This window comes from Cavia porcellus, unplaced genomic scaffold (assembly GCF_034190915.1).
Source record: "Cavia porcellus strain 051 isolate PalLab524CR breed Dunkin Hartley unplaced genomic scaffold, mCavPor4.1 scaffold_7, whole genome shotgun sequence".
Classification (NCBI taxonomy): domain Eukaryota; kingdom Metazoa; phylum Chordata; class Mammalia; order Rodentia; family Caviidae; genus Cavia; species Cavia porcellus.
Window position 1 is genome coordinate 59368007 of NW_026947490.1, and position 12779 is coordinate 59380785.

Sequence of the window (12779 nt, forward strand, 5' to 3'; positions counted from 1 at the left end):
TGAAAAAAGGGGCCAGGGATTTATCTCAGCATCGTAAGAGACAGCCTGGCAAAAGCAAGGTCATGAGCTCAATCCCTGGTCCCAAAACAACAAAAAAAATGAATATGTTAAGGATACAACTATTTTTCAGTAAATGGAAGAGTGCCAATATGATGATATCTGATAGATATTTGATAATAGCACATATATTTAAAATATGATTAGGAATTTACCTAAAAACAGGGACATATTAATTCTAAATTTTAATTAAATATTATTTCCCCCTTTGGCTAAAGCATGCCTGCCTTTTTTGTGTGTCATTACTACAAAAATATTCAAGACTTGGTAATTTATGAAGAATGGAGATGTATTACTTACACTTCCCAAGTCTTGTGTGTCTAATCTCAAGGTATCTAATCTATCCTGCCCTGGTGATGTCACTCTCACTGTGTCATCACATGGTGGAGACACAAGTAGGAGAGAAGGCATATAAGAGAAAAGAGAAGGTGACACAACTCATTTTCTTTCAGGAGCCCATTCCTATGATAGCACTGCACCCCGGTGATAAGCAACCCACTCTTGTGATTACAGCATTAATTCACTTGTGAACTCACAGTCCTCTTGGCCAGCCACCTCTTAAAAGTTTCCATCTTTCACCATTACAGCTTTGGGAGTCCTCTGTCTGTCTTACGAACACTGGGGGACCCATTCAAACCATAGTTCTACCTAACTGAGTGGTGTTTATGTGTCATTATCACACACCCAGTAGGACCAATTGTGTTTACTGTTTCAAAATTCTCACCTGAAATATTGCCTGGAATATTTACATTGTTCTCCATGTTCCAGGCACACTTTAGTCAAAGGGGGAAATATATTTAATTAAAATTTAGAATTAATATGTCTCTCTTCTTAGGTACAGTTCTTAGGTCCTCCATGTTAAGCATCCAGGAAGGTCTTGGAAGGGATGAAAGGCATAACCCTAAGAGCGGTCATGAAGAGCCACTCTTACCATGAAAATTTTGACAGCATGTGAAAAAATGAGGTGAAAAATAGTGGAGTATCAGCTTCTTTTCCTTGCCCCTCAAGCTCTTTTCTTTATATGAAACAGCATCAAAAGTTGTTAAATAAGGAGTTTCAGGGAAGGAGTGAAAAGTGAAAGCAACCCCCACTTTCCTGTTTACAGTTGAGTGCCCCATCAGGGTTTGGGCAGAAGGGGTCACCCAGGTCTGGAACACTCTCAGAGTCAAGGGTTCTTGGGACCTGTAAGAGCTCAACTGCATTAGAGCAGATTTCAGGGGAAGGAGACGTACAGAAATTATCTCTGCTTTGACTTTCAGCTTCAGGATGGCGAGCTTCAAGGTCTACACAGTGTTTTCCTTGTGTTGCTTTTCCATAAATAGTAGGAAAGAAGCAGCCCATTAGGAGGTGGAAGCTGGTGTGCACTCTGGGATGCGCCAAGTCGCCATGGCAGGGGCAGACCAATGTTCGGCAAGTTCTGTGCTGTCTCAGCAGTGATTCAGAAGTAGCTTCAGCAGGATCAGGTCAGCTTCTGCTTTAAATTCTGCCAAATGTGGGAGGTTTCTAGATCTTTTTCTTAAATATTAAAAATCTTATGTCTATGGGTGCAACTTTGTGATAGACCATTTGTCTGACAAAAATGAGGTCCTGGAAAAACCCAAGTGCGGAACAAATAATAAAAAGTAAAAGTCTCTTTACATGAGGTAGTCATCTATCTCAGTAGCTGTAACATGTATCTTTCACATTTCCTAGGCTGGCATACTTTCATCATTATATTCAGAATAACTTAATTTAGCACCTAAAGCTTTTACACAGAACATTATTGTTATTTTTATTTGAAAATTAATTATTATAATTCATATGATGAGTTATAATCCTTTTGAAATACCTTCAATAGTAGGAAATAATAATTTATATATAAATTTCTTCTAATGGATATGAATTTGAGCAAGAATGTTTATAAAGAATTTTATGATGGATACACAATTTTATTAATAGATTTTTAGCTTCATTTTATGAGCTAAATGAGACACTTCTGTGTGGGAAAGCCAGGTTAATAACAGACAACATAGCTGTGTATGGCTACATTCAATTGTTACCTCCCAAAGACCCCAGGAGACTGGCTTGTTAGAAGGTAATGATTTTTCATTGCCTTTAGGTCTCTCAATAAAACAAATTCTTCTCCTTCTCTTTTATTTTTATTACTTCGCATTTGAGGCAGAATGTTTTTCTATGTTATTCTCTCATTTTCTCTCTGTGGAGAGAGGCCTCTACAGACTGAAGTGAAAGGTCTCATTCTTATTTCATGACTATTTCCTGTTGGCTATCTTTTCTAAAATTAAAACAATTTATATATCCAACTCCAAGAAAATAGATAGCCAGTTACATTCTACTCAAATGATGCTAGAATTTGTGGGAACTGATTTTGTACTAAGAATAACAAGGATTTGCCAAGAATATTATTTATGAAATTTAGATTTTTTGAATTCTAGCAATTTGGAATCACTTTCTAATAATAGAAATTGTTGGATATTGCTATAGTGAAAAAAATTATAGTAACAAGAGTTTCTTCTCACCAGAATTTCTTTAAATTTTCTGAGCTCTAATAAAAATTTTCCAAATCAATTCTCTCCTGCTTCAGGAGGAAAAGAGGATGTGATATCTCCGTGCACTGAGAAATGCACAAGCTACTTGTTCTAGGCTCTGGGGACACCACAACAGACCTGTCCCCAGCAGGTTTGCAGAAGAACAAAGAAATCAGATCAACTTATTGTTGAGGTATGTTAACAGAGATGTGTCTAAGGGAGACTCTAGGGAGCAGTTCCACTGGGGAAAAAGATGGAAACACATATATTTCACAGAGCAGAGACAATGGCTGAACACATAAGAGAGGAAGGGTGCTTAACAATTGGACAACAAGGTTAGTGCAGCTTGAATAGACCTGTGTGCAGGGCAGTTTGGGTTAACAAATGAATTGAAGATAAGTCTGAGAAAAGAGGCAGAGTCCACATGTTATTAAAATAGGATTGGCCTTTGGGGCATCAGGAAACCAATGCAGAATGCTCACCAGTGGAGTTTCAGGATGCTTATGTCTGTGAGATGCTGGATAGATTTGTAAGAGTTTGCAAGAACAGTGAGAGATACCAGATTTGGCCAGAAGTGACACTCAGAATCTCATTGAGGATGAGTGGGACAGGGCCATGGTCCTGGGCTTGACTGGTCAGTGGTATGGAATGGGAGAGGTGGTCCAGATGCTCCTCTTCCTGCTGGTCACATCCTAGCAATTTGCCTCCCAATGTCAAGATCTACCAGGATTAAATGAAATGATTAGGCTAGGAATTTAACACTGCAGGTTATAACAAAATGTTGGTGCTTGTTTTCTTGTTTTCAAAATAACATCCTGTATCTATGGAGCAATTTAAATTTTCCTGCAGAAGTTGTTAGATATTTTTAGATGATGAGTAGGCAGCTTCACAACTTTTTTTTTTTTTTTTTTTTTTTTTTTTTTGTCTTTTTGAGACAGGGTCTCACTACACAGTTCAGGCTGACCTTGGGCTCACTTTGTAGCCCACTTGCAACTGTGTCAGGCCTCCTGAGTGTTGGGATTACAGGAGTGCGCCACCACGCCCGGACAGCTTCACAACTTTGCATTAGAGTTTCCTGAAAGAACACTACAGTGGCCCTGACTATGGTCTTACTAAGCCAGCATAGTTTTGGTGGGCTTTTTTCAGTACTGGGAATTGAACCCAGGGGTTTCCCACTGAAATACATCCCAAGTTCTTTCACTTTTTACTTTAAGCTGGGCTTTCACTAAGTTGCCCTGGTTGAACTCAAACTTGGGATCCTCCTGCCTCAGCCTCCCAAGGGACCATCATTCATTCTCATCATTAAGTGATTATTTCCCCCCAAAATAATTTGTTTATGCCAGTCTATCCATGCAATTAATTTCAACTGGGTAGTGTTAAACATTCAGTACCATGCTGGTCGCTAAGGCAAGGGTATATTTGAAGCTTGTGTGTACAATATTAGCAGAAGTCACATTAACTGGCAGGATTAGAAGTTTGCAAATTTTTTAACAAACCCAAAGAAAATCATTAATTTGAGAGTTCTTGCAAAAGACAGAAAGATCAGTGAAATCATATAGGTTATCTTTAAACTTTAGCATCCCACGGGGGAGGGGGTGAAGGGAGGGGAAAACACAGTTTTTAAAAAATGAGAATAAATACAATTAGTGTTTGGAAAAGATCTTCGAATAGCAGCCTTCACAAAATGAATAAACAGAAATGAATTGAAGAATGGGGAAGGCGTACTAGTTATGTTCAAGAGGTATCTAGTAAAAGTTCCTAATTAGTAATATAAGAAAATTTCTAGTCTTTACAGAATGCAGTTGCCACTGTGAGCCTGGTATTCTAAGAAATTTCAATTAAGGATGAAGTGTATTCTTTTGTGCTTTTAAATGCTTGCTATGGCCTTATTATAAGCTATAAATATTATTTCTCTACTGAGCTTGTCAGCTAATACACATAGATTAGATCAATCCCTAGAGTTAGGAAACTATTTTATGAATCACACAACATATCATATCAAATTTTCTGTTAGACAAAACCATTAGTTTATGAACATTATGATCAGTAAAGTGTCTAGACTTAGTGTTTTGTGGACAGAAACCCAAGTTTATCAGGACAAGCCTCGTGTTGTTTTTGCAGATAAGGAATCTAGACATCAGCTTTTCCCCTCCTTGGCACTGAGCCACGGGGACAGAGGCAGCCTAGCTGGTGCCCTGGTTCCACGTGTGTCTGTGTGTTAGTTGGGTTTCCTGGAAATGACTGGTTGCTTTGCAGAAGGTTTTCTGGAAAGGGCTCTTTGGAGATGAACCAAGAGAATTAGAGAGAGGAAGAAGCTGATTTGCATAGTTATAATAGGCCTTAGCTGAATACAGAAAAAGGCATGGGGTCTTTGAAGTTACCCTGCATTGAAAAAAGGAAGTTAGCTTTTGAATCCCCAATCAGAAGATCATTAGCCGGTTCCTACAAGGTGGGAAGGAGTGTAACCTGAATAGGCAGCTTCCTGGGCAGAACAGCAGATGCTCTGAGGGCCTTGGGAGTTGGCTACCAGTACTGATGATCCTGCCACCACTGTGCCAGTATGATCCATTCTGCACTGCAAAAATATTCTTGTGCTTCAGTGTTTGATCTATATAAGCAGACCTCCAGATTCCTCCCGGTCTTGTGTTCCGGAAAACCTTACTAGAAAAATGTTGTATGTAAGTCTCCAGGTTTGGGTGATAATTTTAGCTCTTCCTCTGCTGCCTAGGTTTTCTTCTCAGGTAGCATCACCATGATCAGGCCATCTTGCCTGGTAAGGTGACCTAGACCTTCATTCTCGAGAGATTTGAGTCCTGGTTTTCATGTCCACCTCAGGCTATGAATGTGCTACCTTCCTAGCTAAGTGTGGACAGGAGCACCAAGAGAAGCCCCAGCAAGATACCTGCCTGAGCTACCCACTTTGCTCTTTCTTGGCTGAAGCAGCCTTACCTCCTCCTGCTAGTGAGGGTAAATGACTCCTGCTAGCTCAGGACTCCTTTTCTCCCTGCTGGTCCTTCTGTAGGAATCTAAAATAACCCAGAATCTGCTGGACTTGAATTTATAGGACTGCTGCTGTGCCCTGGAGAACAAATATTCTTCCTCAGGGAATCATAATCTCTGGAGCTGCAGAACCAAAAGTGAGGAAACAGACAGCACAGATCTCTTTTCTAAATCATTGGGAGTAAAGAAAGCAACCCCACTTGCTTCCTGAACAAACGTTCTCAGTCTACCAGGAACATAGCACTATATAGTATGTGGGAATTTATGGTGAGTGCCACGTACTGAGAGATGGTGCCCTCTTTCTGTCATCATTACCTTCAAGCTGAACACTTGTTTGTATCTGTAAGAGGCAACCTCGCATCCTATTGCATCCGTAGCTTTTGAGTGTTTTGATGCGAAGTAGACTCATGTGTTCTCAGAGACATGGTCTTCTTTGTCGTCAAATTGGTCCCTTTTTGGTGGCCCAAACACTCCATATGTAAAGAAAAATTTATATCTGGAACCTAGTTTGACTTTGGTCAAAATGAATCACTTCCCTTTCCAAGGAATAGTTTTGTGCCTAAACTTGTCACAATCTACCTGCTCATTCTCCTCAAATAATGATGCCTTCATGAGCCCTTACATCAGTCTCTGTAGCTCACAGGTTGGCCCCTGGCAGAGGCATTGGCCAGGTTGCTCATGGTGGATGGGAGCTCTTACCTGTCTGCTCATACAGGCCATTTTGTCTGCCACATTGGTTGTACCATCCAGGAGCAGCTAAGAGAGAGCTCCTATTTACTTATAATCTGCATTGACAACTCTATGTTTCCATTTCATTTCCTGTGGGCTACTGCTTTTCCAAGTTTTCCACCATTTATCCTGCCAGTACATTGACAGTATCTCTAGGTTCCCCTTGGGCTGATTCATCTTGGATCTTATGAGGAGTCCATGTCCAAGAACTTTAACGTTCTTCCACTTCATGTTCGGCATCTTATAATTCTGCACATTTAGAATCCAAGGCAGTGGAATGGACATTAAATTCTAAAACACTTACCTCTTCTGCAGCTCCTGCATGACTTAAAAGTAAAGAACGGAGATACCTAAGAGGGACAGGAAGGTTAAAAAGAATGTAGATGTTCAAAATCGTGAACTGTGTAGTCTCAGGTATTCTAATCCCAAATTTCAAAATCTTTCTAATCCCCTGTTCATGCACTCACATTTGCATATAGGACCTGGCAGGGCTGAAAACTATCTCTGAAACTTTATTACTCTTAAAATTAAATCCTGAGCCTAGTTCTCGGCTCTATTTGCCTTCTAGCTATAGGGAAATGATATCAAGGAAATTCTTTGGCTTTCATATTTTGTCTGAATTAGTAATTAATCTCCCCAAGCTTGACATTCTCTCTTTTAACAAATTATTGGTGCTTAGCAACAGCTACTAACCTCCCAAATCCTTGTATTTATGATTTCATTCTCAGTGGATGTATTTCAGTGGCCAGCACATCTCTTCCTATTAGTATTCCCTCTCAGTGAAAGTTTTGTGGTGGTGAAAGTTTAAAGAGTTGGCTGCTGCTGCATAACAGTGTTTTGTATGCAAAAGTGGCAGGCATCTGTCACCCATGGCCTTGTCCAAAATTACATCTGCATCCTGGCTCCACTCTCGGTATCAGGAAATGAAATTAGAGACAGAGAGTTGAGTGGTATAGCGAACCCTCCAGTGTGCTATCTCTATCTTCCCTTGGGACCAAGTACATATCCCTCTGATTATCCAGAGTGTTGTCCGACAGTGGCACAAATAGAATCTCTTTCTGGGATTTCCCTGTTTTGAGAAAGAGTCATACCACCTAAAGGTAGGGCCCTCATTAGGAGCAGACTGCATTGGGTGACTGCTCTGAGTAGAGACACCAAGTCCTCAGAACCTTAACTTCTATTCAGGATCACTCTGAAAAGCTGCTACAGTTCCAAATTGTAGGATTTCCATCACAGTCAACATTTTTCATGCTCTCATTTCCTTGCAGGTATTATTGCAGCAAAAATGAAGCAAGAATCATTTTATATGCACATCTCTGTTTCCCTGGGATACACACCTAAGATGTGTGCATTGTATTGGTAGGGAAGTGCTCTGGAAAAATAGAACCATAAGGAGACCAGGGAGAGAGCTGAACAATAGAAAGAATTCTGAGCTATGATGTGGCTCCAAGTGTGAGGAGTTCTCTGAGGAACTTTGAACTTGGAGCTGAAGTTTTCCAAACTACAGTGAGGCAGTTGGGCTGGTGATCAGTCACAGGCTGACTCTCCAGAGAGATCATAAACTTGAGCAGGGCAGTGCTGAGGTAGACAACTGGGAGAATGAGGAGCAGGGTTTCCAATAAACTTGGGAATTGTGCCCATGGGCTTCAAGGGATTCTGACGAAGTACCACAGTATTAACTATAGTGTTTAAGTGTGTGTCTTACTAGATCCATAGTAACTAACAAAATATTCAAATGCACATAAACTGTACATGATAATAAACATAATTCAGTATCAGTTTCTGTGCTCTTAAGATACATAAACATTGCCATGCGCCCTGAGACTGCTTGTGGAAAAGCCAGTGATTTCCTGTGGAGCAGGGAAATATTTTCCTAGCTAAGTGTGGCTTGGTCTTGACTGAAGGGCCATGGAGGATGGTTAATTTTAGGCTTCAGTTTGGGAATAGTATCAAGATATTTGGTCAAACACCAGCTAGATATTTCTGTGAAGATAAATTTTGTTAGATGATACTGACACTAAAATTGGTAGACTTCGAGTAAAGCATATTATCCTCAATGATGTGATAGGCCTCGTTCAATCCAGTGAAGGCCTTAAAAGAAATCCTTGAGGTCCCCTAAACTGGAGGAAAGTCTGCCTCCACACTCCCAGGGAATTAGGAATGCCTCCCTGGGTCTTTAGCTGGCTTCCCTAAGATTTTAGACATGCTAATTTTTTGCACACTGGACTGTTCCTTCAAAGATTCTCTCTACAGGCACCCACACACCATTGTTTCTGTTTTATTTGTTTCTTCCTTTTTTTTCCCCTCATGAATAGAGCTCAGGACTTTTGCCTGCCAGTTAGGCACTGTGTCATTGTGCTGTGTCTCCAACACCTATTTCTGTTTCTTATACCAATGACCAATGTACATTGATTCATTCTCATGTGTCCCTACTTAATATTACATCTAATTTAGAACCAAGTCACTTTTCTGATTGTCAGATGCTCACACACACTAACATACTTGCATTAAACCAACATATAACTAACAGATTTTCCCAAGGGTTGGAAGAGAAAGACTATGCACTTTTCTGTGACATATATAATTTAAAACAGAATATTAAATTTTTTGTTAAACATTTCATAAACAAATTTTGTATTCAATCAGAAAAAAATTGGAATTGATCAAAACTTTAAAAGTAAACAGAAATACATCTAAAGATAAGTCAGACTGTGGCATTATTACCTTTCATTCACAGGCCAAAAAATTAAACAAGAATAAAAATTTCATCAGACAACTGGAAATTGAAGATCAAACAAAAACTTTAGGACTAACAAGAAGTAAGACAAATTATGAAATAGTTGTTTTTAATACTGGGTTATATACAAACAAAAAATAATTTATAAATAGAAATATTGATGTGAAAAAGTTTCTAATGTTTAGCATTGAAAAGCAAAGGAGTGAAAAATATGGAAAAGAGCATAACGAATGTGGAAGACATCGTAAGAGGCCCAACATGTGTGTATGTGGAATCTGCGGAAAAAGGAGAGAGAATGGAACAGTAGCAATGCAAGTAAAGGAGTAATTTTTTGAAACCTGTTAAAAATATACTAAGTGATAAATTTAAGAAGCATAAGAAGTTTAAGGAATAAATATATAGAAAAAAATCATAAGTAGGTAAAAATTGTAAAACTATTAGAAAGCAAAATAAAAGAATATTTTACAAATAAACAGTGGAACAAAGATGCTTTAACTTCAAAGAACCATTGATATGTGCAGAAACATGGTTAAAAGATTTGGAAATCTCTATTAATGCTGACCTTACTGAGGAGCACTTCACAATGGAAGGTACTATGAAGGCAACAAGTATATGCAATTATGCTCATCAGTATCCAGCGAAGGAGAGGCAGGCTGAAGACACCACATCCAAGCATCTTAGAGGTCACACGCATTCCTTTCAGAACTGCCAATGTTTTGGTTAAATGTAGGTTTTACACAGCACATGTTATCTCCTATCAGGTGGTTTGAGTCTATATGTGACTATCCAAAACTATTCATCTAGTACCTTTTGTCTATGTGTTTTCAACTTAAATCAGACATGAGGACATCTTCCCTCCTTTGGGATCTGAAATTCATTTGCAAATTCCCTAACAAGATCTTGAGCCTTATACTTTCTTCTCCCTGCCATCTCTCAATGATGGCTAAGAAATCTGTTCTTCCTTCTGAAATATTTATCACATCATAGTTCTTCCTTTCTGTCCCATCCTATTAGACATCTACACAAGTCCACTGATTTTCTGCACCCTGCGTCCAGAATCCAAGATGTGTGTTTGTGAGACAGGCGGACATGTGTAGCAGTAGGCAAGTAGAATCTCTCTTCTAGAGGAGTTTCTATCTGACTCTTGGCTATTTTCTTACAATAAACCCTCATTTTTTTTCCTATGGAAAAAACCTCTCTTATTTAAAAATAAATTTTTCTTTTTGTGTTTTTTTTTTTGTGATGTGTTAGACAAAATGGTGCTTGTGTGTGTGTGTGTGTGTGTGTGTGTGTGTGTGTGTGTGTGTGTGTGTGTTATTGCTTCCAAGACTTCATCCATCCTGGAGGACAAAGGCAGATAAAACAGATAAGTCTTTACTGTTCTCCATCTGCAAAAATCTGCTTTCATTGAATAATTTAAAGTGATGGTTCTTCCTTGCACCAAAATGCAGTCTACATATTTTTTGTAAAACTTGGACAACACCATTCAAGTACTCTTTGAGCTTTGTTATATTTTTATATATAAAAAATATATATGAAATTTTTATCAGCAATGAAACTCAGGACCTTGTGTTTTCCAGGCAGGCACTTATGCCACTGAGTTATATCCCCGGCCCTCTCTTTGATTTTTGAATATATATGAATATACAATGTAAAATTCATTATTTTCTGGAGCAAAATGAATAAAAGAGGGCAAAAGAGACAGACACAAAAGACCTCAGAGACAGAGAGATACGGTTCTGAAAATCAGTTTTCAACCCCTTCCTACAGAAGATAGTATACTTTAAGATATATGTATTTTAAGAAATTCTTTATTATATAATCTCTTCTGATAATTTTGGATGTTTTTGAGGGGTTAATATTCCACTTAAGAAAGGCAGTCTGTATAAATTTTAGGTAAAGGAAGAAAAAGCTTTTTAATGAGATCATAAAGATAGAGATGTTCCTATTTAAGCATTCAAATCAACCTCAAGAAAGTCTCTGACAGCCTTCTGTTTCCCAGATGGGGATTCTTGAGTATTTTGAAAACAACACATGATACTTAAGGAGATCTGGCTTGTTTGTCCCTTGGTTTGGGCCTCATTTCTGCCAGCTCCTCGCATGCATTGCTTGGTGAAGGTGGATTATTTTCACAGGAGGATGTCCCAACATCTGAGAATCCTGGATTCCCACTTAAAACCAGCAAAATTTTCTACACAGGAGGGGAAAAGATAAAATCAAACCATCATCCACAGCAAATCAAGGGCATTTTTCCCAAAGCGATTGAATCTGCCTTGGTATGTAAGGGGAGCTCCTGAGAATGCCTCATCTCAAATACCCAGACTGGGCACCTGACCCTGTTCCCAGGATCTAATCTAAGAGACCTGAATCTGCATCACATATCATGTATGCTCCGCTGTAACAAAATCTACCCTGGGGTCCTTATTCTGGCTCCTTTTACTTTTCTTGATTCTCCTGGTTTTTACTTTCCCTGCAGTGCCTGAAGGACCCAGCTACTAGAATCGACAGTGTGCACCGGACCTCTTTGACAATTTGTGGACAAAAATGAGCTGTGCCAGAAGCTTCGGTAGCAGTAATCAGAATTCAACTGGGAAGCAGTGTCCTTGTTTGCTCCCCTTCTCCCTGCTCAAGTTGCAAGGCTGCACCTACTGCAGTGACTGGCGTGGGGCACAGTGCTCCTATGCAGCGTGTACAGGTGAAACACTCACATGGGTTTGCACTATAGCCTCAGCAAAGTTTTTCAGCCCGGCCAAGGGTAGCTTTTGGACAAAATAAAAACAAAAGGAGCAGCTCAGATTTGGCACCCCTTATCTTTTTGTTTGCCCGTTTATAATCCTAATTCCATCAGAGGTGTTCCAGAATTTCTTGTGATTGCCAGGTAACCCTACTGTGTGTGTGTGTGTGTGTGTGTGTGTGTGTGTGTGTGTGTGTGTTTTAGCTCTCTCCTAAAACAGTGCTTTTGTGCACTACAATTTTCACTATTTGCTCTAGAATTTTTACCTTTGCACCTTCAGTGAAGCTTGAGTATTTCTTATGCAGGAAGCTTGAAACCAGAAGTATATTTTTTTTCTTTCAGATTCTGGAATATTTATACATTTGCAATAAGCTATCTTGGCACAGAGACACAACTCTAAACACTAAAATTTCTTTATAAATTTGTATTACATATACATACTTTGTATCATATGTACATACAAATATACATATAATACATACATATTTTGTGCATGAAACAAAGTTTGTATTCACTGATCCCTCAGAAATCAAACACGTCACTATTTTAGATTCTGATGTGGATATAAACGTACTAGCATCACCATCCTCCCTGATTTTGCACTGATATGCTACCAGTAACAATTATTTTTAATATTTGTTTCATACAGTGAGAAGCATGAGATACCATTAATACAGTGACTCCCATGTGACCTGTCAACCACAGCTTTCAGTCTTCACCTGAGATGCTGAGCTGTGATATAAAGGTTACTATGCATGGGATTTTATTTTGTTTTACTTGTGTGTTTTACTTGTTTTACTTAGTTTTATGTGAGCATAAGCATCAAACCAGCTGAGGGACCTGAAAGTCCTATAGCCATGAGGAAGCATTTTGTTGGATGGCTTTCTACAAAGTTTCCTCCAATCTTCCTCATGAGCAATGGTTTTCATTTTAGCATCTGTCTCTCCTTGATTTTATAAACTGACATGACTTCTTGTGCAGTCATGAATGCACATTG

At 39.0% G+C, this 12779-nt stretch overlaps 1 long non-coding RNA gene across 1 annotated transcript; it reads left to right on the top strand.

The window, feature by feature from the left end:
- Positions 1 to 1271: 1271 nt before the first annotated feature.
- On the top strand, positions 1272 to 11968 carry LOC134476732 (uncharacterized). The gene is made up of 3 exons (XR_010048538.1): positions 1272 to 1520; positions 2639 to 2775; positions 11525 to 11968. It is a non-coding gene; the product is annotated as an uncharacterized LOC134476732 (long non-coding RNA).
- The last annotated feature ends 811 nt before the right edge of the window (positions 11969 to 12779 follow it).